This window comes from Schistocerca gregaria, chromosome 8 (genome assembly GCF_023897955.1).
Source record: "Schistocerca gregaria isolate iqSchGreg1 chromosome 8, iqSchGreg1.2, whole genome shotgun sequence".
In the NCBI taxonomy this organism is placed as follows: Eukaryota; Metazoa; Arthropoda; class Insecta; order Orthoptera; family Acrididae; genus Schistocerca; species Schistocerca gregaria.
Window position 1 is genome coordinate 140,310,799 of NC_064927.1, and position 25,401 is coordinate 140,336,199.

Sequence of the window (25,401 nt, forward strand, 5' to 3'; positions counted from 1 at the left end):
ATTTAGACGCATTACGTTCTGCAAAGTTTTTTCCAACATATTTGTAGTCAAAACAAGTAGAGCATTGCTGTCTGCTTTATTAAAAGTTCCTAAAGCATTTTTTTAGATCGCTCTTTGTTCAATGGTAGCACTTTCTGAAATAACACTAGGTTTCACTAGCCTGCCTTCCACAAGATCAAGTGCATCAGGAATTCCTTGTAGACAAACACTTATTTTGTATTTCCAAGTGCTCCAATTTGTTTTGCCTTCCACAACTCCGATGTTGATAATTCTCACTGAATCCATCGTTGGTTGCGTCGAATTAACAACTTCAAAGACGTCTTCTTGGAGATAACTTTAAAAACCTTTTGCACAGAGAGCTACGTTATTATTTTTGTACAAGTGTCTTTTTAACACGCACCTGGGCCCATAACCTGCTGAGATTTTGTTATGAAATGAATATTTTTTATTTTTGGAAATACACATGATTTATTAGGTACCGGTTGAACACAAAGCATGTACAACAACAACAACAACAACAACAAGTATACACCGAAAAACCACACACAGGTGCGTTTTACCAACCACTGAACATAAAATACTGATTTTAATTATTTAGTTGTTAAAGAGTACCAAAGATGTAAAATACATTAACACTGAATGTACATTATTATACAACACCACTCGACATTTACATCACAACAATTCATATTAAAAAATCGATACATATGATCATGCTGACACTGAGTTTCTGAATTCTCTAATGTGTGTAATTCTGTGACCACAACTTTGAACTGCAAGAGTAGTTTGACTTCATGTGGGACTGTTTTTGGACACCATCCCTGTAGCACCATAAATTTTAACGTTACAGATCAGCAGTAGCACTGTGTCCATTTTGCTGGGTGAAGTCATTGAAATCTGTGAACAGGTGTCAACCAATACCTCACTTGCTAAGCCACCTACTACTACTTTTACAATTGGATTGACATCAACTGAAATGGGCACAACTCTCCTCTACAAAACAACTCTTTTATTTGGCTTTTTTTTTTTTTTTTTTTTTTTTTTTTACCAAACTCAGTCACAGGCATCGAATTTCTATCTTTGCTCTTCCTATTCACCATTGAGCCTGGTAGTCGAAAATCACACTGCATGAGCGCTGTCAGTTCATATTTGGAATCTCTATCAAATACGAATTTATAAATCATACGGATTTATAAATCATATTACTTCCGTTTGGAGGCACTCTTGCGTTTTGTAATGAACATGATTGTTTGAATTCTCTTACTTCCAGTTCAGAAGTGCTTGCTTTCTTGCAGTCTTTTTTATACTGTTCTGGAGCCAGAAGTCCCAATACTTGCCACATCAACGAATTTTTATTTCTTATTGTTCCCGTTCCAGTCAATTGCTTTTTGTCAAACTGTCACACCATCCCAATAGTACCAGCAGCATTTAATTCGTCACTTGTGTCATAATAATAACTGGTGTGTAAGTCAGGTGACTCTTCACACACACACACACACACACACACACACACACACACACACACACACACACCCACACACACACACACGGTAGTACAGGAATGTCTCCCCCACTCATCAGTGTCTCCATTCCTACCAAGTTCACTAGAACTTACCATCAACTGCCCAACCAAGACATTCAGCAATCTTGTTCCCCCACTGAGTGCACCTCCTCGCCACCAAGGTCACCTGTGGCAGCTGCTAGCCACACTTTATTTACGTTCCTCACTATTACTTAAAACTGGTCATCAGAATGATTGATATTCTTTTCCCTGTTGTGCGCATCATCATACGTGGCACCAGTTTTCCACTATCCCGCAGCTGCTGTGCTATATTTTGCACTGTACAGTAAGGTCCATGAGAATATTAGACTCTTTCAAGAAAATGTTCATAATTCTCGTAATTGTCATGGAGTGGTGGTACAAGTTCTCACCAAACACAGTATGGTAACAAAAGTTTTATACCCACAGCAACAACTGCACAGCCACCCCAAGAGGCAGACAACGAATGAGTTGTAGAAAAGGTAGTAACAGCAACTTGACTTTCTGCGAGTTGTATCCAAGGCTATATCCTCAAAGTCTTATGTGCATGGCCTTAGCAGCAGCTAGTTCCATAGCTAAGTAAAGATGAGGACAGCAACCAGGCAACAGTTGGTTACCACTTCACAGTGGGCTAATAGCACTTGTCCAGAAACACAAGAAAGTTGACTTCTTGACATGGCTGGAAGTACAAGAAGATTGTACTGAAAGATGTCAGGCAATTAGGCAGTTTCATCCATAGCTAGTTTCACACTCTTGGATATTATGGTGCAACGTAATGTTATAAACAATAACAAATGTTATGAGCACATTGAAACAAAAAAAATTAACAAAATATAGGCACTAGTAAATTCACTAGGCAAAAATTACGTTATATCATTACCTTTGTCAAAGTATCATTAATCACAAAGCCACATGGCAAGAATAAAATATAAGGATGTCCCTCATATAACTATAAAACGTAGAAACTGCAGCTTATATATGTGAAAGCCGCGGTAACAGCTAAAGAGGCGATTCTTCAAAAATGTAATAATTTTTTCCAGTTTAAAATTTGTTTCAAAGTTGGAAACTGACTCCTTTTGATGAATTCTTCATTGTGATATGCAGCTCCCTCTACTCTTTATGTGTAAGGTTTATGTGTTTAGGTATACAACTTTAAATTTGAGATTTCTCTAGTGTGGCATAGGCACCACCACTTAAATCAGCGTGTTTGTTGCCTACAGGTGTGCTTGGTTGTCGTGGACAGGCCTAATGTCCCCTGTGACAGGTCAGCTAGCAGTGACAAAGTTATTAGTGTTGGGGTGTACACCCACCTTCCAGGCAACGGGGACAGCTCATCACCGACGAGGACTTTTTTTCCTATTGTGGTGGGCATCCGCCTACTATAAGTGCAGCCAACACACTAGCAGCACCCCGTGCCGACGTCATGGACACTGACAAGACACCACCTGTTGGATGGAGACGCTGTGGTTCTGCTGCTTCCACAACAGAAGCGTTACGTCATTGTGAGGCTAACATCAGTACAGCCAGTAATGTTTGCCTGGCATTTAAAACTGATTTTTGTTTACAATAAACAAATTATTTGAGCAACATGAGAATACTCATTGAGTGTAACTATTATTGTTTAATAGTTCTCGTAAAAAACCTTCACTGGGATCAGTGTAGGGCATCTGTTTTACTTTTGTACTAGAGCGTTATTTACACAATGGTACATGCATTGACCTATTCACTTTCATTCAGCATCTTGTTTCACCAGAAATCTGTCAGCCTTGTTGAATGGATTTGGCACTGGCTTCAGTTTCATTCATATATATTATTTCACAAGTCAACATCCCTCTTCTTCAAGACATTCTAATCGTACAGGGATGAACGAGGCATCGTTAGAAAGTTTTTAATTGTTTCTCACACTGCATACCAAGTTTCCACTAAAAACTTATTGTTTGTTGAAAATTTTGAACTATTGTAGGCAAAAGGGCACCATGGATGCCCGGCATCATACCTGTATTTTGTAAAGCTAACCTCTTACTCACGAACAAGAGACTCACTTTTCATATTATCTTAGCACAAATAACTCTTTATTAACTGGATGATTTGTATAAAGCACTGTCATAGATAATAACAGTGACCACTGCGATAATACATTTTCTCTCCTCACTTAGTGTGAAATGAATGCTACCCATACAGGTTGACTTTTCTAAATGATTATACGTTTTGAAACGACAAAGATATTAGTCATCGTCAACATAAATTGTAATTGCTACAGCCTAACGTGAAGTTATAACATGAAGTTATAAACGCAATCAAAATCCCAAAATACAGTTAGAATTTATTGAGGTCTTAGTGAATACCAGGTAAGAAGTGAATTAAAGTTGCATTTGCAGTCGCTATAAGCAAGTCACAGGGACAAAAGTTTTTTAAACACAGGATCATATTTACCATATCCATTCTTTACTTGCAGGCAGTTGCATGTAGCCATTTCAGGACTAATTAGGTCAACCAACATTTTTGTATCCCTTAAGGAAAATGAAAAATATAAAGTTCATGAAGCTCAAATTCTTATACGATATATCGTTTACAAGGAGGTATACTAAAGCTCTGGAAACAATTTCGTTCAAATTTTCTGTGTGGAAATACACTCCTGGAAATTGAAATAAGAACACAGTGAATTCATTGTCCCAGGAAGGGGAAACTTTATTGACACATTCCTGGGGTCAGATACATCACATGATCACACTGACAGAACCACAGGCACATAGACACAGGCAACAGAGCATGCACAATGTTGGCACTAGTACAGTGTATATCCAACTTTCGCAGCAATGCAGGCTGCTATTCTCCCATGGAGACAATCGTAGAGATGCTGGATGTAGTCCTGTGGAACGGCTTGCCATGCCATTTCCACCTGGCGCCTCAGTTGGACCAGCGTTCGTGCAGACCACGTGAGACGACGCTTCATCCAGTCCCAAACATGCTCAATGGGGGACAGATCCGGAGATCTTGCTGGCCAGGGTAGTTTACCTACACCTTCTAGAGCATGTTGGGTGGCACGGGATACATGCGGACGTGCATTGTCCTGTTGGAACAGCAAGTTCCCTTGCTGGTCTAGGAATGGTAGAACAATGGGTTCGATGATGGTTTGGATGTACCGTGCACTATTCAGTGTCCCCTTTATGATCACCAGAGGTGTACGGCCAGTGTAGGAGATCGCTCTCCACACCATGATGCCGGGTGTTGGCCCTGTGTGCCTCGGTCGTATGCAGTCCTGATTGTGGCACTCACCTGCACGGCGCTTAACACGCATACGACCATAATTGGCACCAAGGCAGAAGCGACTCTCATCGCTGAAGACGACACGTCTCCATTCGTCCCTCTATTCACGCCTGTCGCGACACCACTGGAGGCGGGCTGCACGATGTTAGGGCGTGAGCGGAAGACGGCCTAACGGTGTGCGGGACCGTAGCCCAGCTTCATGGAGACGGTTGCGAATGGTCCTCGCCGATACCCCAGGAGCAACAGTGTCCCTAATTTGCTGGGAAGTGGCGGTGCGGTCCCCTACGGCACTGCGTAGGATCCTACGGTCTTGGCATGCATCCGTGCGTCGCTGCGGTCCGGTCCCAGGTCGACGGGCATGTGCACCTTCCGCCGACCACTGGCGACAACATCGATGTACTGTGGAGACATCACGCCCTACATGTTGAGCAATTTGGCGATACGTCCACCCGGCCTCCTGCATGCCCACTATACGCTCTCGCTCAAAGTCCGTCAACTGCACATACGGTTCACGTCCATGCCTTCGCGGCATGCTACCAGTGTTAAAGACTGCGATGGAGCTCTGTATGCCACGGCAAACTGGCTGACACTGACGGCGGCGGTGCACAAATGCTGCGTAGCAAGCGCCATTCGACGGCTAACACCGCGGTTCCTGGTGTGTCCGCTGTGCCATGCGTGTGATCATTGCTTGTACAGCCCTCTCGCAGTGTCCGGAGCAAGTATGGTGGGTCTGACACACCGGTGTCAATGTGTTCTTTTTTTCCATTTCCAGGAGTGTATATAGAAAAGGGTGTGTCATAAATTTGTGATTATTATTTCGCTTTTTCGGTTTATTTTTTAAGATTTTTTTTTTCAGTTCACACAACTATTCTTATCCCAACTACACTCTTATCCCAAATACTGTTGTTATTTAAAATAATGAAAGCGCTACAGTTTTGTACAGGGCCCCTCATGAACAATAATGTCCAGCAGCATCTAACAGCACTGTTGGAGGTTCTCTTGCAGTGAGAGGATATTTGGCGAATGGGCTGACCTGTCCGTTCCCGTGACGTAAATCCCATCGAGCATGTGTGAGATCCGTTAGGGAAATGTATTGCAGCATATCCACATTCACCAAGGACCATCCAACAGCTGTCAGTCCTGCTGGTGGATGAATCAAATGCCCTGCCACAAAAACTTATTACCAACCTTACGGTCAGCATAGGAGGATGCAATAGAGCATGCACTGACATCAGTGGTGATCACACATTCCATTAAGAACCATGTCCCACCATTTGTAAACCTGGTGACCATCATGAAACATGGTCACTTTAGTGTAATTCTACTTTGAATGAAATTGTTATCTCTGTTCTCATTTTGCACTTCTTTCAGTGACCTTCTCGAACACACTGCAGCAGTTATTTCTATGAGTGGCCCACATTTCATTGAACCATGTTAGTTGGCAAAGACACATCTTGCAAAAATTACAAACTTTTTGTCCGTAGGATTTGCACTCAATCGTGATCACAAGGCCACCTGCAATTATCTACCACAACACCAAGAATAGCCAATACACAGTCATATAGTGATGATAGTTCTACGTACCAGTCCTGTTGTAAGACATATCACAGGAGTATGACATAATTTTTGTTCATCTCATCACATCCTGATCTGCAGTTATTATCACCATTCAGAATTAATTTTTGTACATATAATACCTCCTATATGATAGTACATCATTTTACTTAGCAACATCAGGTAAAGTAACAATTTAAATCTCATTGCACCTCTTCAGGTATTGTCACCTTGAGCTACATCTGCATGAATACTCTGTAAGCCACGTTTAGGTGCCTGGCAGAGGGTTCATCAAAACACTTTCACTATTCCTCTACCAAGACCACTGCTCTAAAAAACAGTTTTGTTTTAATGAATGGAATCATTAGTCATGTATCATGTCCACCTCTCTCTCCCCAAACTTTTGATAATACCAAATGAGCTGCCCTTCTCTGAACTTTTTCAATGTCCTCTTGCAAATCCCATCTGGTAAGGGTACCATACTGCACAGTCATACCCTAGCAGAGGATGGACAAGCATAATGTAGGCAATCTCCTTAGTAGACCTGTTGCATCTTCTAAGTGCTCTGCCAGTAAAATGAAGTCTTTGGTTTGTCTGCCCCAAAATATTATCTATGTGATCATTCCAATTTCAGGAACATTGCATCATAATTATGAACAACACAGGCACTGCAATACTGTAACCATCCAGCGACACTTAGCAAGCGACTTTCAGTTAAAAATACCACCCCTGTATGGCAAGATACATAATTAACATACGAATGCCAGTTGTAGATGCATGGTTGACAACACACGGAAATTTGGCTGTGTGTCACATTCAGATAGCCTAATGGTAAAGTGACCATCTGCATTTGAGTCCTGGTACTGCACAAATTTTCATTATTAGTTATACAGCTGATAGTTGTCCATTCTGTGCCTGTTCCTTTCCACATGCATGCATGTCTAAAGGAACATGGCATTGTACTTCAGAACAACAAGGCCACTGCAATATTTTATTTATGCACCAATACTGGGCTAGTGACTTTCAATTATAATATCTCTCCTGTGCGGGAATATACAGATGAACAAGTGCAGGTTGATGACATATGGAAGTTTGGGTCTAGCCATGGAGAATGCTCTGGTAGACTAATGGTAAACTGACAGCTATTAATAAGACAGAAATCTGCCGCAAGCCTAGGTCGAGCACAAAATTTTTCACTGTCATTCCATTATACAGCTAATGTTTGTTGATATTTGCAGCTACAAATACATTTCATGTACTTATCAGACTCAGTTCTGCCATGAGGTATAATCTGTAACTTATTGAAGTTTAAATGAAAAAAAATATAATTGCTACAGAAGCTGAAATAAGAACATTTTGTCAAGTTGACAAGTAAATATCTTGAAGAAGCCTCTTCAGGGAGCTAAGAATTCATATACTTACATGTCAGTACATATACTCCACACTGGTATTTCTGGTTCATCACAAAAGTGAATATAGGGTGAATTCATAAATTCACTAACACAATATTAGAAATAAATATAAGTTTTATATAATTACATATCAATCTATAGTATTCAGACTGGAGCTTATTTATTCTGTTTCAAAAGTTATAATTGGTTATAAATTGACTTATGGCAGGAAACTGATAATATCCAAATATTTAAAGTCAAAATAAAAGAATTTAGTAGCCATTCTATGTGCACTGTACTCAAGGATACTCAATAATATAAATTGTGTTTATGTTTGCAAGTATGTAGGCAGCTGGTTGTGGTCTGCATAAAGTTGCTGAAACACTCTGAAGTGTTAAATTAAAACACTAGTTAATTAATGTATTGGAGAAGTAGTTTATTTTTTTTTTCTTTTTCACTTCCTTCCTAACAAAAGAAGAAGAGCATAATATTCTAATTCCAAAGAAAGCAGATGTTGATAGGTATGGATATTACCAAACAGTGCATTTAATAAGTGAAATACTAACATGAATTCTTTGTCGAAGAATGAAAAAACTGGTAGAAGCTGACCTTGGGGAAGATCTGTTTGAATCCCAGTCAAATGTAGGAACATGTGAGGCAATATTGACTCTGTGATATTTCTTAGAAGATAGATTAAGGAAAAGCAAACCCATATTTACAGCATTTATAAACTTAAAGAAAGCTTTTGACAATGCTGTGGAATAAAATTGTGACAGTAGCACAGCTAAAAAACAGGGAGCCAAAGGTTATTTACAACTTGTTCAGAAACCATATGTTAATTATGAGTCAAGGGGCATGAAAGGGAAGCAGTGGTTGAAAAGAGAGTGAGATGAGGTTGTAGCCTATCCCTGATATTGTTCAATCTGTATATTTAGTAAGCGCTAAAGAAACCAAAGAAAAATTAGGAGTAGAAGTTAAAGACCAAGGAGAAGAAATAAAAACTTAAAAGTTTGCTAGTTACATTGTAATTCTGCCAGAGACAATAAAGAACTTAGAAGAGCAGAATGGACAGTGTCTTGAAAGAGGTTAAAAGATGAACATTAACAAAAGCAAAACAAGGATGAGGGAATGTAGTCAGGTGATGCAGATGGAATCAGATTAGGAAATGAGGCATTTAAAGTATTACATGAGTTTTGCTGTCTGAGCAGTAAAATAAGTAATGATAGTCAAAGTGAGAGGATGTAAAATGTGGAATGGCGGTGGCAACAAAAATGTTTCTATAGAAGAGAAATTCATTAATGTTGAATAAAGATTTAAATTTTAGGAAGTATTTTTCTGGAAGTATTTGTATGGAGTGTAGTTCTGTATGTGTGTGGATCATAAACACTTTACACAGGAAAAAACAGAGGCTTTTGAAATTTGGTGCTACAGAAGAATACTCAAGACTGTATGGGTAGATCATGTAACTAATGAGGAATTACTGAATAAAATTGGAGAAAAAAAGAAGTTTGTGGCACTGCATGACTAGCAGAAGGGATTGGTTGATGGGACACATTCTGACACATCAAGGGGTCACAAATTTAGTATTAGAGAGAAGAGCGAGGAGTACCTTACGGAGAGAGGCCAAGAGATAATACAGTACTCAGGTTCAAAAGGATGTAGAGTACAGTAGCTATTTAGGGATTCAGAGCCTTGTGTGAGATAGATTAATGTGGAGAGCTGCATTAAACCAGTCTTCAGGCTGTGCATGGCATAAAGCAAGGGATCTTCATGGTTTAACCATGGACCAAGGACTGTGGTGTTCCTAGGCATGCCAGAGGCCATGGGCGATGGATTTCAGGAATTGCGACTGTCTCACTGCAAGTACATTAAAGAATGCAACATTTTATATACATTTTAATTATTCTAGTACTTTTGGCACTTCTAAAGTAGTTTATATTTTAGAAAGTATGGATGATAAGAAAAAGAAAATTGTGGCAGTCACCGCAGTTTGTATTCTATGTACTCATGTATTTCTTGAAAGAAAAATCACACAATACCTGTAGTATAATTGACAAAACACAGTGGATAATAACTGACAATAATGAACTTAGTAAAAGCAACATTTTATCGGCAGGCACATATAGTGTTGGTCTACACAATTCCACAATCCCACATTCCATGTTTCCTTCAAGAGGCTTACTTTTTTCTGAGGTTATTTCTGGAAGTAGTGAAGGTATTTTAAATCTGTCTTGCGACTCCAGCAAAATGCCTATTTTTGTCATCAAATGTGTTTTGCTTTATTGAAATAAAATAACATCAGTAGTCTTAATGAAACATAAATACCATTTTGCTTTCTCCACCTAAAAACAGTTCATTACAAAAGATGTTGATGTTAGTACTTAAAATTTTTGTTCATAAGTTTACAAATGCGGAAGTCCTTACTTTTTTTATCAACTAACATCTGTCCTTACTCTTGAGATCAAAATCTGTCAGGGAAAATACTTATCCGGAAATCAGAGAAATGTAAGGGAATTTCACTTGAGGAAACTTGTGGCAACCGTGGTGAGATATTAAGAAACCGTTGCCTCGATAACTCAAAAGTCTACCAATGATTACAGTCCACATAATTCAAAACCCCTGACCCCTTGAGTGGGTCAGACTTCAATATAGGATTCATTTTCAAATAAATGATTAATTATGTAACATAACAATTATTGTCCCGTTGTCATTACACACATATCTTCACCTTTCATAATCATCCCCAATAACTTGGATCTTCTATCAGTCTTTAAAATGTTTAAAGCAACTCACTCCAGGTTCATAAGCAAAATTTTACAATCCAAGAAAACAGCAATATAATAATCAAAATTTTAAATACCCTTGTGTTTTTTGCATGATTAGGCTCGTAAATGTCAATAATACGTTAAGCAACCATAGTGTTGTAATTTCTGCCCCAAGTAAGTTATCCAAAAACATCTCTCCAGACAATACCTTCAGTTACTTTCAAGTTGCAAGCATAATAGATTCAAAAACCAAGAACATCATGAAACACTTGAACTAGAACAATTTGACATCAACAAACAGAGTTAATTTCTTCACCCTCCTAGGAATACCACTTGTATTGTAGTGCTCTGGAGCTTCCTTGTAGCTCAATCAACATGGCCACCGCTTCACAGGTGACATGTTGCACAACACCAGAGGATCAAAACCCAGCCCACTCCTTCACAGTCTGTCATTGAGACCAGTGTTACATCGACACTGATTTATAAACTTCTACAACACAAAAATTGTCAATTAATAAAATGCCAATTAAGGATCCTCTGATTGCTGTGATGACAACTTCTAGACATATAGACTTGCTAAGGTGAGTGCAACATTGCACAACATCAAGAATGAAGGGTCAACAGTGTCTTTCATTAACTGGCAATCACAGGTCAGTGACATGGCTCATATTAACCTACGTGTCTTAACCTAAACAAGCAAAGCGAATGTCAAGGAATAAAGTTCATCTCCCCAGCAGATGTGCATGGCTTCCAGATAATTCTATCAAATGGTCAGTCAGTTTACCAATCAAAAGTCATCATAATTTAATCAGTACATCCACTCAGTAGAAAAGGAAGTTCCAACAACAACACTTTACAGCAGCTCGTGTTGTGCCTCTGCCTCATGGAAACATTTACACTGACTGGCCCATTGGATGACCACACTGTTTTTGATCAGCGCCATCTGTCCATAGCTATGAAACCTCCAAGAGAAATTGGAGCTCAACAATTCACATTGCTCTAAAAGCCTGCTGCTTGTGTACCTACTGAGGGCTGAGGGCTGAGCACATACTCTTTGGACCTGCAATACACTCATTGGAAAATTGATACAGCTTTATCAAAAACACATAGTGAAACTTTACATTTTGTATCCCACCTGGATAGGCAGTGTGTGGATCTGCTCCTGTGAACTGCTTGTGTAATATAAGCCAAGAGTGAAGGAAGTGAGCAGGAGAGGTGAAGCACTTTGGTACTGCATGTCACTTTAACACTTTTAAAAGAGTCAAAAACACAAATAAATATCAAATGCATACATAAATTTGGATAGTATGAGCACGTAGGTGTGAAGCTATAGTCCATGTCTAATCCTGTGAAGTTAGGATGACTGTTCTATATAATCTCTAAACTAACAAATACTTGTTGCTGTCCAAACTCTAATTGAATATAACTAATACAAAGTCTCAATAGCAAGCTAGCCCATTCGGTAGAAGAAGCGATATTTCCAGGCCATCTGCTCTTGATGAAAAAGTGAAGAAATCAAGACAGCACTCACTGAGCTCCACAGCATCGGCAAGAGGGATCTGTGGTTGGCATAGTTAGTCTTCTCTTGTAGTGCCAACCTATGAGAGCTGCGCAGACAGGGGTGCCCGCACCATAGACGCTGCCATTGGTTGAGACTTGGGCTGTGGCAGCGGAAGCTGTGAAGCTTCCATTTCTGCTGGAAAAGAACCAGCAGCAAAAAACCGAGGACGTCACAAACGGATCTGGTTATGGTGTTGCTTGACAGTGCAGAGGGAAATCACAAACAAGGCACGGCCAAGCTGGCGACAAATATGCCCCTGCTCCCAGTGCTGCCTGACAGAGAAAACATGATAGAAAACCAAATCATGTGGCGGCCAGCCTTTACAAGGCAAAGAATTCGGAGCTTGCAGCGACAGATGCAACAGCTGCAATAGCAAGCGATGTGCGCAGCCATGTAGCAGTTCCACTGCGGAATGGGTGCCACGCAGCTGAACCAGGGACACTGGTGCACAACTGCTGCAAGTATGACTGAAAAACTGCAGGAGCTGAAGCACAAATGAACAGAAGGTGGCGAAACTTGAACAGTCCAAGGTGGGTGTTGATCACAAAATATCGCCGCAACTGTTGGTTGAGCGGAATTTGAAAGTATGCATCCCACAAGTCAATAGTGGAAAAGAATTGACCTGCACCAAGCTTAACAAAAATGTCTTCAGGGCATGTTAAGGGAACTGTAGCTACCACCGTCTGGGGATTGACTGTAGACTTAAAGTCAGAACAAATACTGAGATGACCATTCGGTTTTTTCACACACACTATAGGAGAAGCCCATTGCAAAGCAGAAACAGGTTCAACGACACCACTGTCTTGCAAATGCTGAAGTTTAGCAGCCACGGCGATGCACTGTGCATGTGGTACTGGGTGTGCGCGCTGGAAAATATGCATGGCTTTGTCTCTAAATACAATATGCATTGCAAAGTCTGTGGCATAACCAAGGCCCTCAGAAAAGAGTTCAGCAAAATCATCGCATAGTGTGGCCACACTGTCTGCATGGTCACAAGCTTTGACGCAAAGTACATTGTCCTGAACTGCAAGGCCAAAAAGTTCAAATGCGTCAATGCCAAAAATGTTTAGAGCAGTACTCGAGTGGAGCACATGAAAAGACAGTTATCGTCATCGCACTATACGTGGCTTGCAAACTACACACGCCTAGCATTGAGATTTCCTGTCCAGGAAATGCAGTCAGTACGGAATATGAACGAGAAAGTGGGGACAAACCAAGCAAATCATACATTTATCACTTGAGTAAAAAAACACACACACACCAGTGTACATCTGCATATGAACAGAACATACACAAATGTTCAAAGTCACAAAAAGATTATTATTTGCATCATGCTGAATGTGAGAGGAAGGGTCTGGCAAAACTTGTTCATGCACACTACGAGCTGTAGAAGCACATGAAGCAGAAGGCTTGTAAAAAATGGCATTAATGTCGATAGGCTGACTGTGGTGTCACCGCTAGACACCACACTTGCTAGGTGGTAGCCTTTAAATTGGCTGCGGTCCGCTAGTATACGTCAGATCGGCATGTCGCCACTAACAGTGATTGCAGACTGAGGGCCGCCACGCGGCAGGTCTTGTCTAGAGAGACTCCCTAGCACTCGCCTCAGTTGTACAGCTGACTTTGCTAGTGATGGTTCACTGTTTACATACGCCCTCATTTGCAGAGATGACAGTTTAGCACAGCCTTCAGCTACGTCATTTGCTACCACCTAGCAAGGCATCATATTCAGTTACTATAAGAACTATCTTCAAGAATGTATTCTGAACAGATACTATTTTGACTCATGTACCAGCAAGAGCAATGTTCATCATTAATGTATTAAAGTTAAGTATCAAACTAATTACGTCCGCTTTTTGAATTCTCATTCTTTGTCATGTTCCACACATCATGTCAGTATAGTTCTTCTCTCCTAACACCAGCCTGTGTGAGCTAAAACGCGCGCATTTTGGCCTCCACTCATAACACCGTGTTGGCTCTTCTGCTAACACAAAACTGACAATGGGAACTATGATCATGGCAGTTTCCATTGCGGTGATGCCCACACGAGTCACGCAAACATGAAACAGTCTGAGAAGTAGAGTGTCTCTTACTACACACAGCTTCCACATGTCCTTTCTTATTGCAAAAATAACACTGTGCATGACAGGATGGGTAACTGTCCAATGGGTGGGCAAGAAAGCAATTCGGATAAGATTTCAGTTGCTTTGTGGGTGCCTGGTTGGAAAATTGTTTACTTGTGGGCAAATGGCATGGCTCCCTGTGCCGGGGCAGGGTGGGAGGACATGTGTTGTGCCTTGCCAACAGTACACACACCCGAGGTCACATTGAATGTGGAAGTAGCCATATGTAATGTATCTTGTCTGTCTAGCAAGTCTACTACTTCCTGCAAAGACAGGTTTTTAAATCTTAGGAGTTGCTCGTGGATGCAGTGATCTGCCACATTCTGCACTATAGCATCCTGAATCATGATATTCACATAGGCGAGTCAACAGGAGTAATTGAAGTCACAATCAGATCATAGTCCCTGAGGGTCAGCTAACCATGAATTATTTGACTGAGTAGGACCATGCAGGAGAAAATTTGTAGCGTGCAGCCACCACATTTACACTGTCACAGAAGTGGGAGTTTGAAGCTGCTATCACTTTGGCGAAATTTTTAATTTCTGGGTGGTTGGTGGGAAACAATTTTATGTGTCCAGGGTATATCATAACACCAACGTTGGCAATGAAAAAGGCAAGCTGCTCTGTACCTGGTATGTTGTATGCGGCGAGTTGAGCCTCGAGCTGGGCGACGTATTCTGGCCGGATTGAAGGCACGGAATGGCGGCACCGAAGGTGTCATCTGTGGCACAGGCGGGGGCATCGGAGGTGCCGAGGCAGCTGCAGTTTGTAGTGTGACAAGTCCATTCACAGCAGCAAGCACCGGCATCATTTGCTGAGCCTGAAACTGTACAATATCAGACAGTGAGGCCTGTTCCTGTTAAGAAGCCATCATTGACACAAAATGAGTTCTTAGAGCGAAGAGTGGGACCGCACATTCACTCAGTCACACAGAGATAGCACAAAAAAGATAAAGCAGTGTCAAACAAAAAACATAGGTGAGAGGAGAAAAAAAATTATCCCATTCTCATAGCCACTTTTTTGTATCCCTCCTGGATAGGCAATGCATGGGTCTGCTCCTGTGAACTGCTTCTGTAATATAGGCCGAGAGTGAAGGAAGCGAGTAGGAGCAGGAGAGGTGAAACACTTTGGTACTGCATGTAACTTTAACACTTTTAATACAGTCAAAAACACAAGTAAATATCAAATGCATCCATAACTTTGGATAGGATGAGCACGTAGGTGTGAAGCCATAGTCCATGTCTAATCATGTGAAGTTAGTATGACTGTTCTATATAATCTCAAAACTAACAAATACTCATTGCTGTCCAAATTCTAATTGAACATAACTAACACAAAGTCTCAATAGCAAGCTAGCCCATTCGAATGCAAAAGCGATATTTCCAGGCCATCTGCTCCTGATGAACAAGGACCAGAAATCAAGATAGCACTCGCTGGGCTCGACAGCATCAGGCAGATGGTGCTGTTGTTGGCATAGTTAGTCTTCTCTCATAGTGCCAACTTATGATAGCGTCCACCTATGTTGTTGTGTCATAACTATCAACGCCACATTACATAACATTCAAAACATTAAGAATATGTGTAGTATAATACCACAAAATTTCATCATCAGTATACTAAAACTACATGGTAATGTATTGTTTTGTAGACAAACATATATATTAACATAATAGAAATTTTGAAGCTAAGATTATTTATTTTATAACTATTTTCCTTAAATTCTTACTGACGTATCTTTATTTTATATGGCTTACTGTTCAGCCGAAAGCTCTTCACATGTACTCTTCATTGTGAACTATGTCCACTCATCTTGAAGGTCCAAACTTTCACTGAGGTACTGCAATCAGTGTCCTCAGTTTTACTTTTTCTCAGCACACTTATACATAGAGCACACATCTCATACTTTGAGTTGAAGAAGACATAAGGCCACACAGCCACCTACTTCAGTGAAGTCCTTCACATCAAAGCTCTACCAGCCTGTACAAAGGACTTGTAGTGGCAACCAGTCACTGACAGCTGAGCAGAGTGCAACCTACAGTTATATACGTACCCTCGAAGCTTCTACTTACAACTGAAACAATGGTGGTTGCAAAACATATTGTTGGGAAGAATAATACACCTTCATGGCAGAGAGAAACAGAAAAAAATCTGTTAAAACAGCCTTACGAATGTCCCAGAACTTGAACCTGAGGATTAAAAACAACAGGCCGGAAAGAAACAGGTCCAAAACCATCAGGCTATGTGATTTTCATCCTATCTGAGGGATCAGATGATGACCATGTCATAGGTAGTATCAATGTCGATGTCTGCCTTGGAGATCAGAAAGTCCTCTCACCCTCCCTCATTGCAGACTCCCCACCAAAGAGGAATAACAATGGGACAACAGCTAGGTGGTATCAATGTCGATGCCTCTGCCTTGGAGATCAGCCAAGTTCCTCTCACCCTCCCTCGTTGCAGACTACCCACCAAGTAAGAACAACAGTAGGAAAACAGCAGAAAAACCTCACTGCTAAGGCAGCTTCCATACTACAGTGGAAAATCAATTGGTTTTGGACACATATGGTGGGTCTATGACTATTAGATGAGGAAAGACCAAAGTGTGTAAGATTTCAACAGATACATTTTAAGCTATATGTCACCCTTGGACTACATGGTTGTGGCTACCACAAAAAATATGACCTTAGGGCAGAGAAGGCTGAAAAACGAGTGACTATTCCCATAAACAGAACAGCCCTGAACAGAGGGTGGAGCATTCACTGCAGCAATGCATTAGTGTCATTCATTCCTCTTTATATTTCTGTGTGCTCTCCATCCCACATGCACACTGCTCAGTGGAAAGTGGTTGATGACTTTTACTGGTGATCACTTCTTGATCTAGATTCACCTTCCAAACAGAGTCGTGCCCGGAATAAAATTGGCATTACAGGTGCTACGTAAGGCAAACATGAAAGGGGTACAGTTTACAAAAATCAACCAGAACTAGGTTTCTGGATGAATTTTCTAAACTGCACCTCTTTCCCTAAATCTCTCCAATCCTTTCCCTTCACCCCTCCTCCTTCACCTTCAACTCTTCTGCCAGAAGAAGGAGCCACTACCTCCAAAATCTTGTGAAAGTTAAATCTTTTTGTGCATGTATTTCCCTGCCACCACTTGGAGAGTATATTTTTTATCTGTCCATTTACATTTTAATATAATATAATCTTGACAGTAGATCGATCTGTGTTCTTCTTTGTTTGGAGACAACTTATTCATCGTCTGTTCCTCCTCCATCATTGCAATGATGTTTATAGCACTTCAGTTGCCAATAATGTTCTTAATTTATTTAACAGCTGATTTTGGAGCTTAAAAATTTCATCTTCAGGTGCCACCAAGTAATTATCATAGGACCACCAACCAGCACCCATTTGGACAGCATCTTACACACACATGATCATGAACCCTAGCTGCTGAAGCTGACAGTCTGGATTCAGTAACCAGACTGTGGTCATATGTGTGGAATAGTTGCATTTGTATGATTGTCTGTGTGCATGTATGTCGTCTGTTTCTGATGAAGGCCACTTTGGCCGAAAGATTACTTGCTGTCAGTCTTTTTGTTGAGCCCATATGTGACTCAGAATCTCGGCTATTTACAGTGAGTTACCGCTATCCTGTTCATAATATTTTGATTATTCTATCCTGGATTTTCCATTGTTTAATATTAAAGAAAGGGTAGATTGCTACTCAACATATAATGGAAATGTTAAGTCGCAGACAGGCACAAAAAAGGACTGCCAAACAAGTAAGTGTCTGGCAGCAAGGCCTCCTTCTGAATTGGACGACACACACACACACACACACACACACACACACACACACGATGAACAAAACACACAAACACACACATAGAATTACTAGCTTTCGCAACCGATGGTTGCTTCTTCAGGAAGGAGAGGGAAAGACGAAAGGATGTGGGTTTTAAGGGAGAGGGTAAGGAGTCATTCCAATCCCGGGAGCGGTAAGACTTCCCTTAGGGGAGAAAAAGGACAGGTGTACACTCGCACACACACACACACACACACACACACACACACACACACACACACACACACACACACACACACACACACACATCCATCCGCACATACACAGACACAAGCAGACATATTTAAAGGCAAATATATATATAACACAACACACAAAAGCACATATGACCACTGTCTCTGGTTGCTGAGGCCAGAGTTGCATTTGCATGATTGTGTGTGTGTGTGTGTGTGTGTGTGTGTGTGTGTGTGTGTGTGTGTGTGTGTGTGTGTGTGTGTGTGTGTGTGAGAGAGAGAGAGAGAGAGAGTCTGCGTGCATGTTGTGAAATTCAGAAGAAGTCCTTTTGGCTTTAAGATTACTTGCTTATCAGTCTTTTTGTTGAGTCTGTCTGTGACACATTTCCACTTTAAGGAGTACCAATAAATTCTTTACATAATATCATTGATGCACTCAACATGGTCTACACATAAGAAGAGAAAAGAAAAATTGGCTGACCTTGAAAGTTACGCACAAGGGGCCACAATCATGCAAAGCAAAATTCCTGTGGCAATAAGTGTCAGTGGGGTACAGTTTTAGGTTAGCGAAAGAGGCAGGCAACCTTTTGTGAAAGTAGTTACTAGTGTTCTACAATATTTTAGACATTTTCATTGGTGTCGCTTGTGTTTTCATTCATAATGGATAAAATATTCTGCCAAGAACTCATGGAACAGTCCATCAATGCATATGTTTAACAGTGCATAGAAAAATAATGTTAGCTTCTTCATCAGGACATTAGAGGACTGACTAATAAGGTAAAATTGATCCTCATCTGCTGCAAAAAGTTAGCAAGAGCTGTGTATTGTGCCTATCTGAACACTAAATGACATCACAGTTAAAGCAGTTATATATAAAGGCTGCACTCTGGCATCTTACTTATGTAGAATTAATGTGCATGAAGGATAAGATTCTATATAATTATATAAAGGCAGAACAGAAGTGCAAAAACATTGAAATGAGTAGATTCTACAGAAATCAACATGTAGAAGTGAGTTCTTGTGCAATAATTCTGCATAATAGTTCATCCTTAATTGTAACTGTATACAGATTTCTACTGGGCAATTTTGATGTTTGTTGGGCATATGGATTCCTTATCACGCTATCTATGAGACAACAAGAAACAGTTAACAGTGTGGTTATTTCAAAGTGCATTTTGTGAATATGGAAAGAGTCATCTGGAAACCTTATATGGTATTCACAGTTTGATATCAGTAATTAAACTTCCAAAATGAGAGCATAAAGACAGGAGAATAATGTTCGATAATTGATAAAGTTTTCTTTGATGAAGCTCAGAACAAGAAAAGAACTGTACACACTATGATCATGATGCACAATTAGTTAAGATACGCAGGGTAGTGCCTTACAGTGTTTCTACCCCTCAATGGAAATCAGTTAGAATAGTTAATGACTCCGATAGAACAAATTTTAAGAATATGAGGAGGATTACTGGGTTGGTTGTGCCAATAATCACTCCCATTTAGCAATAGTTCATTTATTAACCCTTCTGTTACCAAGCTTTTTCACACCTCTATTTTACCAAGTATTTGGACTACCCCAAAAGAGTTTTGCGTTTTTTTGTAATATTTGTTCTCAGATTATGTTATTTCCATTGAATGGGTTTATTAAGTACTGAAAACAGCTTTTCAGGTAATTAGAAGTATTTCATCAGATCACAGATACAAAGTACAAAATTTTTTTTATATCTTTCACTAAATTCAGTACTCAATGAACAGAAATTAATAATTTATGTACCTCAACAGTCACTGCAGTAAAATAACACAAGACTTTTTTCAACTTTTCAGTCAAATACATTTTTGCACTGAATGCACTTCACAGTAACAGTTTCTTCTCTGTGTATATTACAAACAGGTTTCTTGCACGTTACACAAAAGAATCTTCTTTTCCGATCTTCGTTTCTCTTGCAATCTTGACATCATTGTGGCATTGTTAACTTGGAACATTGGGTCTGGATCAGTGCTGTAGGAATTGCAATACCACAAGCTTTCAGTGCATCTTTATGAAGGCCGTTGATATTTTTGGCTCTTTCTTCCATGTTGCCTTTGCTGAGACCAAATCCAGTTCAGTTGTGAAGAGTTTACATTGGCTTCAGTTATTCTTCTGCCATTCAGGAAATCTTTGAGTGTACAGAATATATGCATTCAGTGCTGCAATACCTATCATTTCCATGAAGATTCTTAGTGGCCACAGCCTCATTCCTCTAACACAACTGTATTCTCTTGTCATTTTGTCCACATTATCTACAGCACCTTTGTTTTTGTTGTAGTGCAGTATGATTTCGGGATTGTGTTCACTTTCTTCACCAATCACTTGGCTCTCACTATCCTGAATAGAGAGTAGTATTACTGCCTGTCCCTTCTTTGGAACATAGGAAACTAGGATCAAGTCATTTGTGAAACCGAACATTGAAGAGTGAACATTTCTCTTTCTGTTTGGCAAGAATTCTTTCGGAATCTCTTTATTATTGGAACGGCGGAGGTTGTGTCATGAGCACTGGATGAAGAGAAACACACGACGAACAGTGTATAATCGTGCAGTATTATTGAGATGTCATGGATTATGTCCAGGGGGACAGGCACAAACACCTCGAGCAGGGGCACATTCAAGACGGGGGGCGTGAGAAACCTCGAAAGGGTGAGGCAGGCGACGGTGGAAAGCTCGAAGGGACCGGCAAAGGGCCCGGCGGCGAGGACAGGATCATAGGTAAGCTCAACGTGGGGAGCATGTGGTCAGTCGAAGGAGTGTGTGACACCGGAGTAGAGGGCGAGGTCAAGGGAGAGCTCGACGATTGGAGCCGGAAGTCACTCGATGGAGTGTTTAAGTCCAACGTGGAGGGTGTGGTCAGAGCATCGTGAGCCATGACGGTGATTGGTGTGGTCGTGGCCTGAAGAGGGATAGAAGAAGGCTCAACATGAGCACGATTAAGTCTGTTGAGAGAGACTATAGCAGTTGAATCTTTCATCTGGATGTCAAACGTGTTGGCTGAACTTGGTACAGGCCTCTATACGGAGGTTGGAGAGGAGCACAGACAGTGCCATCTCGGTGCATGACGTACTCACAGTTGTCCACAGATTTTGGGATGTGAACCTTAGGGCAGGAATGGCTGGCGGGCAGAGGAATATGGATGTTGATGAAGTGGCGTCTGGCGCGGTCCATGAAGGAAGTTAAGTCAGACTGAGGGAGAGAAGCAGAAAGGCTCACAAGTTCGCCAGCGAGAACAATGTTCTTGCCGTATACAAACTTGGCTATTGTGCCTTTGAGCTCTTCCTTATAAATTGTTCGAATGCCGAGTAGCACAAGGGGAAGGGTCTCTGTCCATAGAGAGTTGTGGCATCGAAGAGCCACTTTGAAAGTGCGGTGCCAGCACTCGACTAGGCCGTTACTTTGCAGGTGGTATGCTGTGGTACGGAAGCGACGGATGCCTCAAATGGTACAAATCCCATTGAACAGGGCTGACTCAAACTGTCTACCCTGGTCAGTCGTGATGATAGCTGGACATACGAAACGTGATACATGACTCGACAAAAGCTCGAGCTATAGTTCCTGCCATAATATTGGGGAGGGGAACGGCCTCGACCCAGCGAGTTGTTCGGTCAATAGGCGAGAGAACATAACAAAAGCCGTTAGAGGGGGACAGAGGGCCGACAATGTCATTATGATGCTGGAAATGCCCAGGAGGGATCGAAAAGGTGCCAATAGGGTGAAGTGTGCTTGTGAACTTTGCAGTGTTGGCACGTGATGCAGGAGCGTGCCCATTGCTGGCAGTCCTTGTTGACATTTCTCCCTCTCTGCTACGAGGCGAGCAGACGCAGGAACACTGGGATGGGCTAAATTATGCAGTGTGTTGAAGACAGCTCGACAGAGCATGGTTGGGATGAGGGGGCGCAACTAGTCCGTACTGTCATCGCACCAGATCTCACCAGAAATGCCAGGGAAGGTGATGTGGAGGACGAAGTTGGAGGTTAGGCAGTTCAGAGAGGTCTAACAGCGAATGGACGGCATCAACTCGTGAAAGGAAATCAGCAACTATATTGTCAGCACCCTTTATGTGTCTCACATCGGTGGTGAACTGAGATGTGAAGTCCACGTATCTGAAGCGACGAGGAAGCGAGTCAGCTGGCGGGTTTGTAATGGCCACAACCAGGGGTTTGTGGTCCGTTAAAACATAGAAAGGGAGTTCCTCAACATCTGTCAAACGCGGAATATTTCCATTGCGCATTGGTGAGCTTGTGCGAGAAGAACTGCAGAGGCTTAGTCTGGCCGTCGATTGTCTGGCTAAGGACTGCTCCGATGGCAGTATCACTCGCGTCTGTGGTGATGAAAAGTTGCACGCATTGGGATGAGGATGCACAATGGTGCAGACCTTGGCAAGAAGATTTTTGAGGGCAGTGGAAGAGTCAGTCATAGCTGGGGTCCATGGAATGGGCTGAGATTCAGAAGTGTTGGTGCCTGCCAAGGCGTCCATCAGTGGAGCATGAATCTCCACAGCCCGAGGTAGATGTTGGTGATAATTATTAACCGTCCCCTGAAAGCACAGGAGCTCTTTGAACGGCGAAGGTCTGGGTTGGTTTAGTATTATTTGTACTTTCTCAGGGGGCTGTGAAATGCTGTCGGCAGTGACCCGAAAACCAAGAAAAGTGACAGCGGGTTGATGTAGCTGCAATTTGTCCTGGTTGGTCTCGATGCCTGCTGCTGTGAAAGTGTTCATAACAGTTCGCACATGTCGAATGTTGTCTTTGACAGAGGAGTTGAACACAAGAATGTCATCAAGATATGCAAAGCAGAATTTTAGGTCGAATAGCACTTTGTTGATGAAGCACTGCCAGGTCTGGGTTGCATTTTTCAGACTGAAGGGCATGAATCGAAACTGAAATAAGCTAATCAGGGTGATGATTGCTGTTTTCTCGATGTCTTCAGATGCCACGGGGATCTGGTGGTAGGCCCATTTGCAATCAATGACAGAGAACGTGGTCGCACCTGTGAGGGAACTGGTAAAGTTGGCAATGTTGGGTATGGCGTAGGTGTCCATAGTTGTTCGAGCGTTTACTTGACGGTAGTCTCCACACATGTGCCTGGACCCGTCTTTCTTGGGTGTCATATGTACGGGTGTAGACCAGCTACTGGCAGAGGGTTCAATGATGCTGGAGCTTAGTAGTTCAGAAATCTGATTTTTAAGGTCGGAGAGGTGCTCTGGACAAAGTCAACGTGGTTTACTGGAGATCGGAGAACCTGGCGTGAGGCAAAGCTTTTGAACCGTGCCGTTGGTGATGACGGATATGCTGCCAGCAGCACGGGAGGCGGTTTATTTACAATGTGTGGTGGGTGGAGTAGGCGAGGCGTGGTCGTGGTGTTCGGAGCCACTCGGTGGATCCAACGGGGGCCGAGGTGGTGAAGTGTCCCAGGAGTCAACGTGACAAGATGGTTGCTGGCCCGAAGCAGTGGTACCATGGTCGGGTGATCTTGGTAGAGCCCGTGAGCTGTTATTGACTCCATTGTCCGAGGGTGCGGCGGGTGGCAGCACGGTCATGTGCGAGACGCTTGATGTGAGTGCACTGTTTGTGTAGTCAGTGGCGGTCGCACGGTGGCACGCAGGAGCCGAAGTTGCATAGTTTAAGGTGCTGTCCACAAGGGGCAGGGTAGGGGCCGTCAGTTCGGGAACACGTGACGCTTGTCGCGCATGCGCACGGCCATGTGGTAAACACTGTCATCTTAGGAGGGTGTGGTCCTGTGGAACTGTCAGTACACGTTATGGCAGTCTTGATAGCACAGATGGGAGGGGTAGTGGGAGGTAAACACACAGAGGCTCGATTGCTGGGATTGCAAGCACATTCGGTGCATATAATGACCTTGCTTTGTCCTTGCTGTAGTGTCTGTAATTCCTTTGCTGCATCAGAGAGCTGAAGCTGTGTTTCGCGGAGCTGGAGGGAGAGCTCGAAGTTTTCCTTTGCATAAGTGAGTGACGTGTTCAAGCTCGACAAGGATTTGCTTGACGGAACACAGAGGAAGTGAGTCTTGCAAGAACTCAGTGCCTGGTATAGGTTAGTCAATTTCGCACACTAAAAATGTCCACTCAAGTTTGCAGTTTGTGCACAGTGAGACATCATGGGAAGTTGAATACAAGCATTATAGTTTAGTTGAATTCACTGCTTGCAGTGAAGTATGATGGGGGCAGATGTTCAACGGCACTAAGGATGTAGGCAGCAGCGAAACATCGGTGCCTGTGTGCACTAGGAAAAGGTATCCCGATGAAATGTCTTTATTGTAATGTCGTCTATAATTATCCAGTCGTTCCTGGACAGAATGGAGCACTAGGGGGTGCATGTCATGTTGTGCGCAGGAGGCGGCACCCGGACCTACCTGCGAATGGCGTTTGGGAAGTAGCAGGGTGGTTTGCAGTTCCGTGCCACCTCACCAAACCGTGTGGAAGTAACAGTACAGGTAGTGCCATTGTATTTCCTGCAGAAAGTTCGTTGCCAGTGGCGGTGGCTGAGGTTAGGTGGCTGCAGCAGATTCAGTTGCAGGAGGGGGCGTGACCGTGGGCGGAGTAGGTGATGTCCCAGTTGCTTGTTTACTGCTTCCCGGAGCGAGTGGAATGGTCGGCACAGTACGGCCCCAGCCGCGTTCGTAACTGTCAGTCTATGCTCAACAGGTTCAGGAGACCTTTGAGCCAGAGCAAAGCAGAAGTGAGGGGAGAGTTTATCCGACCAGATAGCGAGGAGAGCTGTGTCAGAGACTAGATCAACACTGACCAGCACGCGTAGTCGTCTCCAGAGCTGGGAAGATTTGTCATTGCCTAGTTGCCCGACGTGGAGCACTTGCCATATTGCTGCCTCAGTTGATCGTGCAAGCAGATGTGGAACTGTCTTTTTGGCTAGAGTGTGCCGGGTGGATGACTCCGGGGCATCGACCAGGTCAGCGATCAAGTCCTCCTGGTTGTGCAGGTGGGTGATGAGGCACAGAAACCTGGTTGACTCGTCAAGTTTGTAATGGTTGAACACTTCATCCACAATTTTGAACCAGGTTGTTGCTCTGTCGGGATTAAATGGCGGCAGCATCGATTAGCATTGTAGAATGTTCGGCAGAACAGGTTGAGTTGAGCTCGTCGGGGCACTGCCTGAATTGAGCA